Consider the following 12,630-nt stretch of genomic DNA (forward strand, 5'->3'; position numbering starts at 1 on the left):
GGCAGTAAGGCCTAGCAGTCCAGGCAAAGAAGTTAAGTCCTGACTGACTGGACAGAACAGTGGGGTGTGATGAGAAAATGAGAATAGCTGTTGCTTTTTATACCCATCGTAACTCATAGCTATTTTCATAACGTTGATGGAAATTGATAACTGATCGCCTCGTCACCATGAGTAAACGTTGTGTGACCCACTGTTTGAGAAGAGAGCTCTGGTGACTAATTAAAGTATCGTGCGTTCTGAAATGTGTTAGGATGGCTTTTTTTAAGAGTCATTTATTTTAGAGAGAGAGTACATGCAGTGAGGAGGGAAAGGGAGTGAGAACCTTAACTAGACTGTACACTGGGCACCGAGTCTGACGCAGGGGTGGACCCCACGACTCGGAGATCACAACCCGAGCCGAAACTGACCGTGCTGCCCAGGTGCCCCAAGTTGTTTATTTTTTAAATAGATAACTTTTCTTAGCTGAGTCAGACACTCATAATAGGTATGTTTAATATTAAAATTAGTTTTGAGTCCTCCTGCCTCCGGCATCTACCATCTGGAAACAAAAGACGCAATTTTGGAGATGATCCAATACAACATTTTTTTAAATACTATAAACCTATTAACAAATTGTAGAAGAAGAAAATTTTACCTTTTAAAACAATCTATGCTATAATCATGTTTTTATTTGTACAGTCCACAAAAAGGAAATTTCAGACTTATAGTCTATTTTCCTTTCAATTGAATACACAAATAAAATAAAAAGATATTTGTACAGATTAACTGATGAAGACTTAATATGAAATCTGCTGTGTACTTTACAACCTGGATAATTCTGAGTTGATATAATCTTTACAAGTCCCAGTGTTGTTGAGACACTAAAATGCAGGGTTTTATGTATTTTCCCAAGTGTGGGCACACCAGCTCTTTGTGTATTAGCTCCCTCCTAAAAATGAGGGAATTGGACAAGATGCTATCAAACACTCTTTTGGTTTGAGAAAAAGAAAAAACAAAACACCTCAATAGCTATACTATAGGGGTAGACGAATGATAGAGAGGTGGGGTCTCCAATCAGGTGGCTGGTTGTAGCCGAGGTAGCTTGGCCTAGCACCATCAGATAAAGCTGTTGAACAAAGGAAATATACTTTCCACATCTCCTTCCATGGCAGTCAGTTGGTGGGTTTTGATCATTCGTGAATTTTCAGGGTTCTTCTAAAACCTCTAGTAGGATGTGAGGACTTAATCCCACCTCCTGATCTCACAGCACTGTGGACCAGACCCTTCGAATTCTAAAAGGCAGTAAGATCTCCTTCCTTCTGATTTGCTTTCACAGGCTCCTGGGACATCAGTTTTTAAAGGCCTAGTCACAGATGAGAGAAATCATTCGTGTTAAATTTTTATTAGAAAAAAAATACTTCACAAATATCCTTTCCTATAAAAATGTAGTCGTGAACAATCTTGGCTGGGGAGGAATAGCAGAGGGGGTGGGGCAGAGAACTTCAAAGATTCGTGTGAGTGGATATGCAACCCTGTGATTAAGTTGATTTCCATAGTTCTGATACTAGTAGTTCTAGTACTAATTGATACAATTAGTATCAATACTATTTCCAAAGGCATCAGAACTCATTAGAGATAATTGGCCAGGACTCTTATAGAACCGTTGGGAGAACAGACTCTGTTGACAATAGATTGATTGTTTGTTCGTTTGTTGTAATATTTTTTACCTATCATTTGAAGGAAGAAAGATGCAAACAGCAAATATATAAGGTGACACAATAGAGTAGGAAAAATCCTGGACTCAGGTTCTGTTACCATACCTGCTGCTTAGTAACTGTGATCTGAAACAATTAGTTAACTTCTCTAGGCTTAGTTTCGCCATCCGTAAAATGGAAATAACATTCATTTAGAAATATGTGTTGAATGCCTAAATTTTGCCCGGCACCTGACTTCGTCTAGCTTCCATGTCTTCCTCATGGGGTTGCTACGAAAACTAGATGGCATATTGCACGTGCAAATGTTGTTGGTGTTTTTCACTATCAGGTGACACCTAGAGCAGTCTTGACCTCCAATCGTCAAAGACTTATTTTTGGCCAAAAAAAAAAAAAACCCCAACAAACAAAAAACCTGATTCATTTGCACCAAGGTTTGAAGCAAAGAAAAATTTGGCCTCAACCCCAATTAACTGAAAGTTCAAGTAGCTACAATATTCTTTGCCCAAGTATTCCCGTTACTACAGGTTTTTCTTTGTTGGTATGTGAGGTCATTGGTGGTTAGTAGTCATCTATTGCCCTGTAGAATGCATAACACATTTTACCCCCAAACTTATGGCTTTAAACAAAAAACATTTGTTATATCACACTTTCTGTGACTCAGGCATCCTAGCTTAGCTGCATACCTGTGGCTCAAGGTCTCGTGATGAGGCTGTAGGCAAGCTGTTGGCTGGGAGCTGGGAGCTCATCCAAAGGTTCATTTGGAAAATCTACTTCCAGTTCACTCACGTGGCTGTTGGCAGGCCTCTTTCCACTTGGACCTCTTCAGAGGCCTGCTTTTATGGACTGAAATGTGACCCCCAAATTCATTTGTTGAAGTCTTAACCCCCATTACCTCAGATTGTGACTGTATTTGGACATAGGGCCTTGAAAGTGATGACTAAGTTAAAAGAAGCCTCTTAGCATGGGCCCTAATCCAACCTGACTGATGTCCTTATAGGAAGAGGAACATAAGGCACACCAGGGATGTGCCTACACAGAGAAAGACTCTGTGAGGACACAGGGAAAAGATGGCCATCTGTAAACCAAGGAGAAAGGCCTCAGAAAGAACCAAACCTGCTGACAACTTGATCTTAGGCATCTAGCCTCCTGAACTATGAGAAAGTAAATTTCTGTTGTTTAAGCCACCCAGTCTGTGGTATTTGGTTGCGGCAGCCCTACCACACTAATATAGCTGCCTTACAACATGGCAGCTGCCTCGCCTGGGCAAACAATACATGAGAAAGTGAGAAAGCACCCACACAGAAGCCACAGTCTTTTTATAACTTAATCTTGGAAGTGATACCCCATAACTTTAGCTATATTCTCTTTGTTAGAAGTGAGTCTGTAAGTCCAGTCAGTCCATACTCAAGAGGAGATTTCAGGAAGTGAATGGATAGCAGGAAGTGGAAGTCACAGGAGGCCATCTTAAAGGCTGCCTACCGCACTAGTTTAGATTTGTTTTTAACAAAGTAAAAATTAAAAGTTAACAGATGGACCAACTGGCGTATTTTACATGTGTAGATTCGACGTCATCAAATCATGGGCACCCTGGCTAATATAATCTATAGGCCATACTACCATTCTGTGAAGCAAAGATTGTTCTGAGCTGGAAAATATAAAATTTTGACATTTAGGACAAGGTTTTCTAGGGGTGGAAAAAAGATCACTTTATGGACAAGAATGAAGAGAAATGGCCCAGTGAATCCTCTGTCTGTGCCTAATACAGTGATGTTTACCCAGGGATGCATACCAAGGGGTCTGCAGGGGGATGAGAGGGAAAGAGGAGGGAAGATAATCATGAGTTTTAAAAAAGCTTGGTCAAGCCGTAATATAATCTTCATAGGGGAAGTGAGAAGAAACAGGTTTTATGAAACAGTACAGAAAGCAAAACTGAACAAAATCTTGGCTGATAGAAAATAGGTCACAGAGAGTTGAGAAACTGCTCTAATCTTTCTTTTATTGTTAATAGACAAAAAGAGGGATAAGGGATAGCAGGTTAGAGGTGGGCCGTAATACCCGGAGAGGTGGTACATTTTAGAAAATCCAGGGAGGAGTGAAAAATGATTAGTGGGCTCTATGGAAGGTAAATACAAACTAACAGACATATTCAGGAGCCTTTCAAGAGCTAATAGGAAGAACTTTACAAGAGGAGGATGGGTGATAGTTGAACCCAAGCTTTAGTTCAAAGGATCCAAAGGACATCTGCTCTGTGGTGATTGCAAGCTGTCATCTGATTCCTCGGTAAGTATGCTGGGATTCCAATAGCTTTAGCCTCTAAAATTAGTAGCATTGTCAGCTTGATTGTCTCGTGTTTTTCTAACCATCAGAGTCTATGTGGCAAAGCTGTCATTATTCCCAAGCACAGTCAGATTTCTTTTCACCAACAGCCTTCCTTTTGGCCTCTTGAATGATGCTAACATGAGGTTAAATTCTCCCTTTACCTTCCAGAACATTCTAAGAGCTATCACTTATAATAACACCTCCAAATACTAAGCTTCAATAATTTGGCTCCTGCTTCATCGGAACTCCCCCTCGGGTGGCCCTTTGTTTTTAGAGAGGAAGAAGCTGTTTCCTGTTATCTCCTGGTTGCACGATAACAAGATGACAGACCAATTCTAGGTCTCTTTCAGTTTTCCTTACACAAAGCTATGGAACTAGAGTGGGACAGTACGGGGATCTCACAAGGTGACCCTCCCTAAAAAGGTGCCTTCGGATTTGAATAATAATTCTATGGATTATCTAAAGAGTTCCCCTGAGTAGATGTTTGTGTTGGTATGGAACAATTTCTGAGATATATTGTTTAATGAAAGATAACCAAAAAACCCACTGAAGAATATGTTCCCATTTGTATAAAAAGGGGAGCAGGAATATACATTTGTATGTGCATAGGCTGCTCTGAAAGGACACACACGCCCCCACACACACCAGGAATGAGTCTGGGGTAGAAGACACTTTTAACCCTATACCTCTTGTATCATTTGATTTTTTTTTTTTAATTTGTGCATGGATTACTTTTTTTTTTTTTGTAGTTAGGGAGCTATTAAAAAATGCCCTTATTTTTCAGTTATTCATAGAATTTTTTTTAAATTCCAGTAGAGTTAACATACAGTGTTATATTAGTTTCGGGAGTATAATATGATGGTTCAACAATTCTATACATTACTCTGCTCATCACGATAAGTGTGCTCTTAATCCCCTTCCCCTGCTTCAGCCATCCCCGCACCTACCTCCCCTCTGGTAACCTCCCTAGTTTGTTCTCTCTATTTAAGAGTCTGGGCTTTTTGTTTGTCTCTTTTTTTCTTTATTCGTTTGTTTTGTTTCTTAAATCCACATATGAGTGAAATCGTATAGTATTGTATCTCTGACTTATTTTACTTAGCATTATGCCCTCTAGATCCATCCACGTTGTTGCAAATGGCAAGATTTCATTCTTCTTTATGGCCTAGTAATATTCCTCTGTGTGCGTGCGTGTGTGTCTGTGTGTCTGTGTGTGTGTGGGTGGGTGTGCGCGTGTGCAGGCTGCATCTTTATTGATTCATCTCTCAGTGGACACTTGGGTCGCTACCATATTTGGGCTTTTGTAAATACTGCAATAAACACAAGGTGCATATGTCATTTCAAATTAGTGTTTTTGTTTTCTTTGGGTAAATACCCAGTAGTGGAATTACTGGATCATATGGTAGCTCTATGTTTAATTTTTGAGGAACCTCCATCCTGTTTTCCACGGTGGCTGCACCAGTTTGCGTTCCCACCAACAGTGCAGGAGGGCTCCCCTTTCTCCACGTCCTTGTCAGCACTTGTTTTGTCTTGTGTTGTTGATTTTAGCCGTTCTACCAGGTGTGAGGTGATAGTTCACTGTAGGTCTGATTTGCATCTCCCTGATGGTGAGTGAGGTCCAGCATCTTTTCATGTGTCTGTTGGCCGTCTGGGTGTCTTCTTCGGAGAAATGTCTGCTCATGTCTTCTGCCCATTTTTAATTGGATTATTTAGGTTTTTTTCATGTTGCATTGTATAAATTCTTTATATATTTTGGATATTAACCCCTTTCCGTGTATATCATTTGCAAATATCTTCTCCCACTCAGTAGGTTGTTGTTTTGTTTTGATTGTTTCTTTTGCTGTGCAGAAGCTTTTTATTTCAACTATAGTCCCAATGGTTTATTTTTGCTTTTGTTTCTCTTGCCATCGAGAAGAATGGTGCTACAGCCGATGTCAGAGAAATTACTGCCTGTGCTGTCTTCTAGCATTTTTATGGTTTCAGGTCTCATATTTAAGTCTTTAATCCATTTTGAGTTTTTTTGTGTGTATAGTATGAGAAAGTGGTCCAGTTTCATTCTTTTGCATGTAGCTGTCCAGTTTCTCTAATACCATTTGTTGAAGAGATTGGCTTTTTTCCCCATGGTATATTCTTGCCTCCATTGTCATAGATTAACTAACCACATAATCGTGGGTTTATTTCTGGGTTTTTTATTCTGTTCTGTTGATCTATGTGTCTGTGTGCCAGTGCCATACCATTTTGATTACTGCAGCTTTGTAGTATATCTTGAAATCTAGAATTGTGATACTTCCAGTTTTGTTTTTCTTTTTCAAGATTACTTTGGCCATTCGGGGTGTTTTGTGGTTCCGTACAATTTTACGATTATTTGTTCTAGTTCTGTAAAAAATGCTGTTGGTATTTTGGTAGGGATTACATTAAGTGTGCAGATTGCTTTGGGTAGTATGGACATTTTAACAATATTGGCTCTTCCAGTCCATGAGCGTGGAATGTCTTTCCATTTCTTTGTGTCGTCTTCAATTTGTTTCATTAATGTTTTAAAGTTTTCAGATTACAGATCTTTTGCCACCTTGGTTAATTTTATTTCTAGGTATCTTATTATTTTTGGTGCAAGTGTAAATGGGATTGTTTTCTTAATTTCTTTTTCTCCTGCTTCAGTATTAGTATATAGAAGATGCATGGATTACTTTTAATATAACACAAATAGAAACAGTTTTTAAAGAGAAAGGCGTTGAAGAAGGGAAATTTTAGTTCCCACATGAAACCTTTGAACTCATGCTGTGTTCTCTCACATGGTCGCCTGATTTTCCAGTTCTCTCTTCTTGTCTTTGCACTTTGAAAACTCGTGACAGCAGGAGCCGCTCGCCATTGAGCACCTGCTCTACCCCGAGTGCTGGGGGTTTTACGTGGAGTTTCTTCACTTGATCGTCACAGTGATCACATGGGGATGTTTCTTCCTGCCTCATTTTTTTAGCTGAGAATTGTATATTCCTTCCTCTGGTACTTTTTAGAAGATGGAGAGGACACAGTTCCAAGAGAGATTTTCTGCCAAATGCCTGGCCAGCACTTTGCTTCAGCAAAGACTGGAGTGACCCTCCTTCTGAGTTTTTCTCTTCTGTTTGTGTGATCCTTTCTCTGGGCTTATTATTTCATTCAGTTCAGAACTTCAGCTTCACTCTAACAATTCTGACATGGGAGTCTCCATCGCCGGTGCTCAGAATCCATTACAGTAACAGATCCCATCTCAGACACCTAAGAAAAAGGGTGCATCTGTGGCCTCGCATGATTAGAGAGAATTAGGGTGGCTCCAGCTACGTGTCGTGAGATCTTTTTCTCCATCTCTCTCTGCCTCATGTTCCTTCTCTCCATCTTTCTCCATCTCTTTTCATTTCTTTTCATAACTCCGTAAACCTCCCTCTTTCCTTCTTTATATGGTTTCTGCCATGTAGCACATCAGTGGAGGGGTATAGGTTGAGCAGCTCTAGCCTTATTCTTTCCAGTTTAATGACCACAGAGTAAAAACAGTATTTCTCTTTCTGTGTTAGTATATAGAAATCCCAAGGAAAGGCTGTGATTGACTTGGCTTGGATGACATGACCAACTCTTATGGTAGTGGGTGGGGACTTTGGCCAGGTCTGGATCACCTGCCAGCTTTTGTGATCAAGAGGGTATGAGACTCTCTTAACTATAGAGAACAAACTGAAGGTCACCAGAAGGGAGGTGAGTGGGGGGATGGGTGAAGTAGGTGAAGGGGATTAAGGAGTGTACTTGTCCCGATGAGCACTGGATAATGTATGAAGTCATTGAATTGCTCTATTGTACACCTGAAACGAACATAACACTGTATGCTAATTATACTGGAATTTAAAAAAAAAAAGAAAAAAAGAGGTTATGGTACTGACATTCGTAGTCTGGCCATAATCATCAGATTGGAAAAGAGCAAGTGGGGAGCAGTTTTCCAAAGGAAGTGAAAGGAGCTGAGACCACAAGCAAATGGGAAGGGATGTTAGGAGACAAAAACAGTAGATTTCCCGTACTTTCAACCCAGAGTTGCTTTGCAACTTTCAAAAATGGGATTAAAGAAGACATTGTGTGCGGTAAGTACTTCATATGGTGCTGACAGCAGAATAAATGATAGAGCAGTCTCTACTGTTGTTGACTATCTTTTTTAATTGCGGCAAAATACACTCAACACAGAATTTACCACTTCAACCATTTTTAAACGTACAGTTCAGTGGATTACGTACATTCATATATTTGTGCAACCATCACCACCATCCATCTCTAGAAACTTTTTTTTCTTTTTTACAAAACTAAAACTCTACCCGTTAAACAGTAACTCCCCATTCTCCTCTCCCCCAGCTCCTGGCAACCACCTTTCTCTTTTCTGTTTGTATGAATTTGACTGTTCTAGATATCATATATAAGTGAAATCATGCAGTATTTGTCTTTTCGTGACTGGCTTATCTCACTTAGCATAATGTCTTCAAGGTTCAGCCGTGTTGCGGCATGTGTCAGAATTTCCTTCCTGTAAGGCTGAATAGTACTCTGTTGTATGTGTATACCACATTTTATTTATTAATTCATCTGTCAGTGGATACTTGATTTGCTTCCACCTTTTGACTATTGTGAGTAATGCTGTGAACATGGGTGTACAAATATTTGGTCAAGTCTGCTTTCAGTTCTTCCAGATGTATATCCAGAAGTAGAGTTGCTGAATCGTACAGTAATTCTATTTTTAATTTTGTGGAGAACCGCCATATTGTTTTCCATAGCAGGTACACCATTTTACATTCCTACCAACAGTGCCCAAGGGTTCCCTTTCTCCACATCCTCTCCAACACTTTTTTTTTTTGATAGTAACGATGCTAATGGTTGAAATGTAGCCATGCTAATGGGTGAAGTGGTTGTAAGTTCTTTAAATTAAACCTTGGTAACTGGGCCAATACAAATGCCTTTGACAGAAGTAGAGCGCCCGGTGTTGTGGATGAGTGGGACAGATAACACGGAGTATTTTAAGAGTCAGATTTGACATGATGGCTGAACATTAAACTCAGAAAAGTCTTCTCAAAGCCAGGGAGGAGTTCAAGCCAGATGTGGAGTTTAGCAGTCATCTATATAGAGTTACCTGTTAAAGCTGTAAGTGGATACATTCTCTGAGGGAAAGAATGTAAAAAAAAGAGCAGCAAAGTGCAAAGAAGAAAGAGGATACAGTGGAACCACCCAAGGAGGCAGCCTTGAGACGCACTAGGATATTTCAGAATCTCAGAGACCCAGAGAGGGGACGAAGAGTCGAGAAGGTGGGAATGACTGATGAGCTCAGATGATATTTTTTAATGGCCTGTAATTAAGATTTTATTAAATTGAATCATTTTCATGTGAATACTACCCTGTAGAGTCCCTTGTAATTTTCAGAATGCTTGCATACGGATTATCTTGTTTAGCCCTTAATCCAGTGAAGTACACAAGTTATGATTCCCACATTACAAGAAAGAAACTGAATCTCAAGGAGATTGGGGTTTTCCTCAAGTTATTGCTTGGTACCTCTAATTTTCCCAAGGTGGTCAGTTTTGGGGAAGCTGAAGGTGGATGCTGCCAAGTCAAAGTGGGCATCAGAGGAGGTTCCCCTCAGACAAGCGCCCCGGCTGCTCGCCATCCCTCACATGGGCACTTTCCCTCAGTACCTCCTGGAAACAAGATCTACTGACCCCTCTCAGGTTCCTGTGAGGTACTAAGGAGTTTGATTCTCTAGACTCTAGAACAGTAGTTTGTGAACGATGGGGTCATGACCAGACAGTGGGTCATCAAGTCAATTAGTGGGTCATGACCAGGCTCACGAGAGCCAATGGTGCATGTGTCTTCCCAACGCTGTGAACTCTCAGTAAGTTCATCATGTTGGTTACCTGAATTTGGCTGTGGTGGAAATCAGCCAACACCACAAAGCTGGGGCCTTTGTTTGTTTTATCACAGAGAACCAGTTGTTAAACATTCACTAGCATCCCACTGATCAGAACCATCACTTCTGCCTCTTCCCTCCCACCCCTCCTATAATGGAACAGAGTAGAACAGAAAGAAAAAATAGTGCGGGTCCATCTGTAATAAAAGTGAGAATTGTTTTGTGAGACTTCTGTTTAAGTCAAAAAGATATTAATGTATGTATTCATATAAGATGTATTTTTACTAAATAAGTTTGAAAGTCAGTTGTCTAGGTAGGGTCCCTTCATTTACCTTCCTCAAGTACTTGAAAGCCTGCTGTTCTGCTGATCTTTAGGCAAAGAACTACTAGAATCCAGCATCTTTTTTGAATGAATCCTGTACCTACGGTGGGAGGAATGAGACTGGATTTGTATCAGGCTGGAAATTATTGTTCTAGAATAGACAAAATCCCTCTGTATATCAGTTCTTTTGAACTCAAAGCTATATAAAAGATCTCCTTTTAGACCCCACCAAAGATTTTTCTACAGTGAACATGTATTTGTCCTATGCTCAGAAAACAATAATCATTATTATTAAGTTCCAAAGATTAGAAGCCCAATAAATAGCGGAAATCAGATTTAATTAAGTACATAGCCTTGTGTTACTCTACCATTCTTCAGTGTGAGAACTTTCTATAAAGAAATTAAATCTTTTTAAGAAAGTAAATATACTTTTTGTAAATCATTTTCCTTTTAATGATTTAGTGATTTGTTTTATAAATCCAGATTTTATGTATATTTTTATATATACATGCATTTACATTATATAGAAACATTTTATATATAAACATATATATGTTAATATCCCAGATGTGCTTAAGTGAATTATGCTTCGAAACTAGACGGATAGATACAGCTAGGTCATGGAATTAGATGCCAAGAACTTTGATTTAGATCAGCGTGCAATTTTTAAATTTTCATAAAAGGGAAGTTATTAAATATTCTTATGCAAAAAAAAACTACAACTCTGCAAACATGTTAAATGGTCTGCCCTTAACTATCAAAATGGAGTTACAAAAAGAAACATTTTTCACTGAGTGACGTTTGAAAGTCCCCCAGACGGGTTTCTCTCTGTTCCGTGAGGCCATTCTGTCACGCCTATTTTACTGCTCCGTTGTAGTAAGAAAATGAACCAGAATAAAGGGACCATGGTTTTACAGGTTTATAGGAGTTAAATATACTTTCAGAAATGAGTTATGGAACATTTTTCTTAGAAGAATTTGGCTTATTGGATATATGACTTCGGTTCTTTACAGTAGAATTCCTTAAAATAGCATTTTATCAAAACTGTCCTACACTTACTTGCAAGCAGAAAGAAACTCTCCCCGATAGCTGGACACTTGACCCGGGTTGCATTTAGCATCTAAGAGGTCACCCACATGCCTGCATCGTTCACTAGATGTGGAGAAGGGTTTCTGGGAGGCCTGAGCACTCGGGGTGCTGCTGTGGTCAGCCAGCTCGCTCCCTTCTCCCCTAGGGCTGCCTCCGCTCCGCACAGACCCCTTGCAGCTGCGCCCGGCGCCTCCGTGTCACCAGGCCGGGTTTCAGGAGATGGATCTCCTGCTCTTGCGCCTGTGTTGTTCATTCCTACATACTGGACCTGTGCCCGGGAAGGTGAGGGGCCAGCAGGTTGGCCCTCACTCCCCAGCTGTCCCTTTCTCCTAATGTCACTCAGGATATAAATAAAGTGATTCATTCACTCTCTTATCAAAGCAGAACGTTGCCAGAAGGTACTATCAGGGCCAGTCTGATCCTAGGGGGCACATCTAAGAGGCACAATGGACAAAGCCTTTGCATTTAGGTAGTTTTAAAAATTACGTTTTTAATTTTATTTCTCCTGTTCACTTCAGACCTGGGAGGGAGAAAAATAGCTCCAGTTACACGTTCATGTTGTTTGAGGTGTGGGCCGCCTTCAGTGGCGTGGAAGTCGTGGTGCATCCTCTGTTTTTTCTGAGCTGGAAAAGCCGTGAGTCAGATGATCTCATTGAAAATGTGCTTCCCTTTCCTCCACACAGCTGATGGGGGGTAGGAGCGCTGCCCTGGAGTGCGGATTGCTGCTTATCCCCCGAGGCTGTGGTGTTTGCAGAAGCCAAGTTTGTATTGTTAGTTGGAAATCTTTTTCTACCCATAGGGAGCACTGCTGTCGATCGTTTCCCACATCAGTCAGTCCAGTATTTACCAAGCACCCCCATGTAAACACGTACATGGCAAAATGCTAGGAGCTCAGGTCCTGTGAAGATTTGTAAGATGCGGTCTCTGCACTTAAAAGAGTGTATCCGTGGGACATGAGCAACACATGCAAGACAAAGCCCCCCACCCCCACCCCTGTCCTCTTTAAAATATTTTTATTTGCTATGTTGCAGTAACACAAGCCAGTTACGTAATATGATGCTGATAGAAGAATAGTAGGCTGGAGGACAGATTGGGTTTGTTGCCAGCCCAGTACAATGTCTTTTACAGGTGCTTCAAGATTTTTAAGGGTAATTCGGATAATATTTTATGTTTATGTTGCTTGTTGACTTTAAAACTAGCCTAAGAAGATGTAACTTCATTTATTTGATAACTACCAAGTGAGTGTATAAATAGTACGAGCCGTAGGCATTATGAAAAAAAGAGAGAGAGAGAGAGAGAAAGAATTTCCAGGTCAG

General features: G+C 40.3%; 1 protein-coding gene across 15 annotated transcripts in view; it reads left to right on the forward strand.

Annotated features, from left to right (window-relative positions):
• TTLL5 (tubulin tyrosine ligase like 5) overlaps positions 1 to 12,630 on the forward strand; it is a 276,284-nt gene that overhangs the window by 258,559 nt on the left and 5,095 nt on the right. The window lies entirely within an intron of this gene.

The sequence above is a fragment of the Ursus americanus genome, chromosome 26 (assembly GCF_024610735.1).
Source record: "Ursus americanus isolate L20-20 chromosome 26, mUrsAme1.1.p, whole genome shotgun sequence".
NCBI lineage: Eukaryota > Metazoa > Chordata > Mammalia > Carnivora > Ursidae > Ursus > Ursus americanus.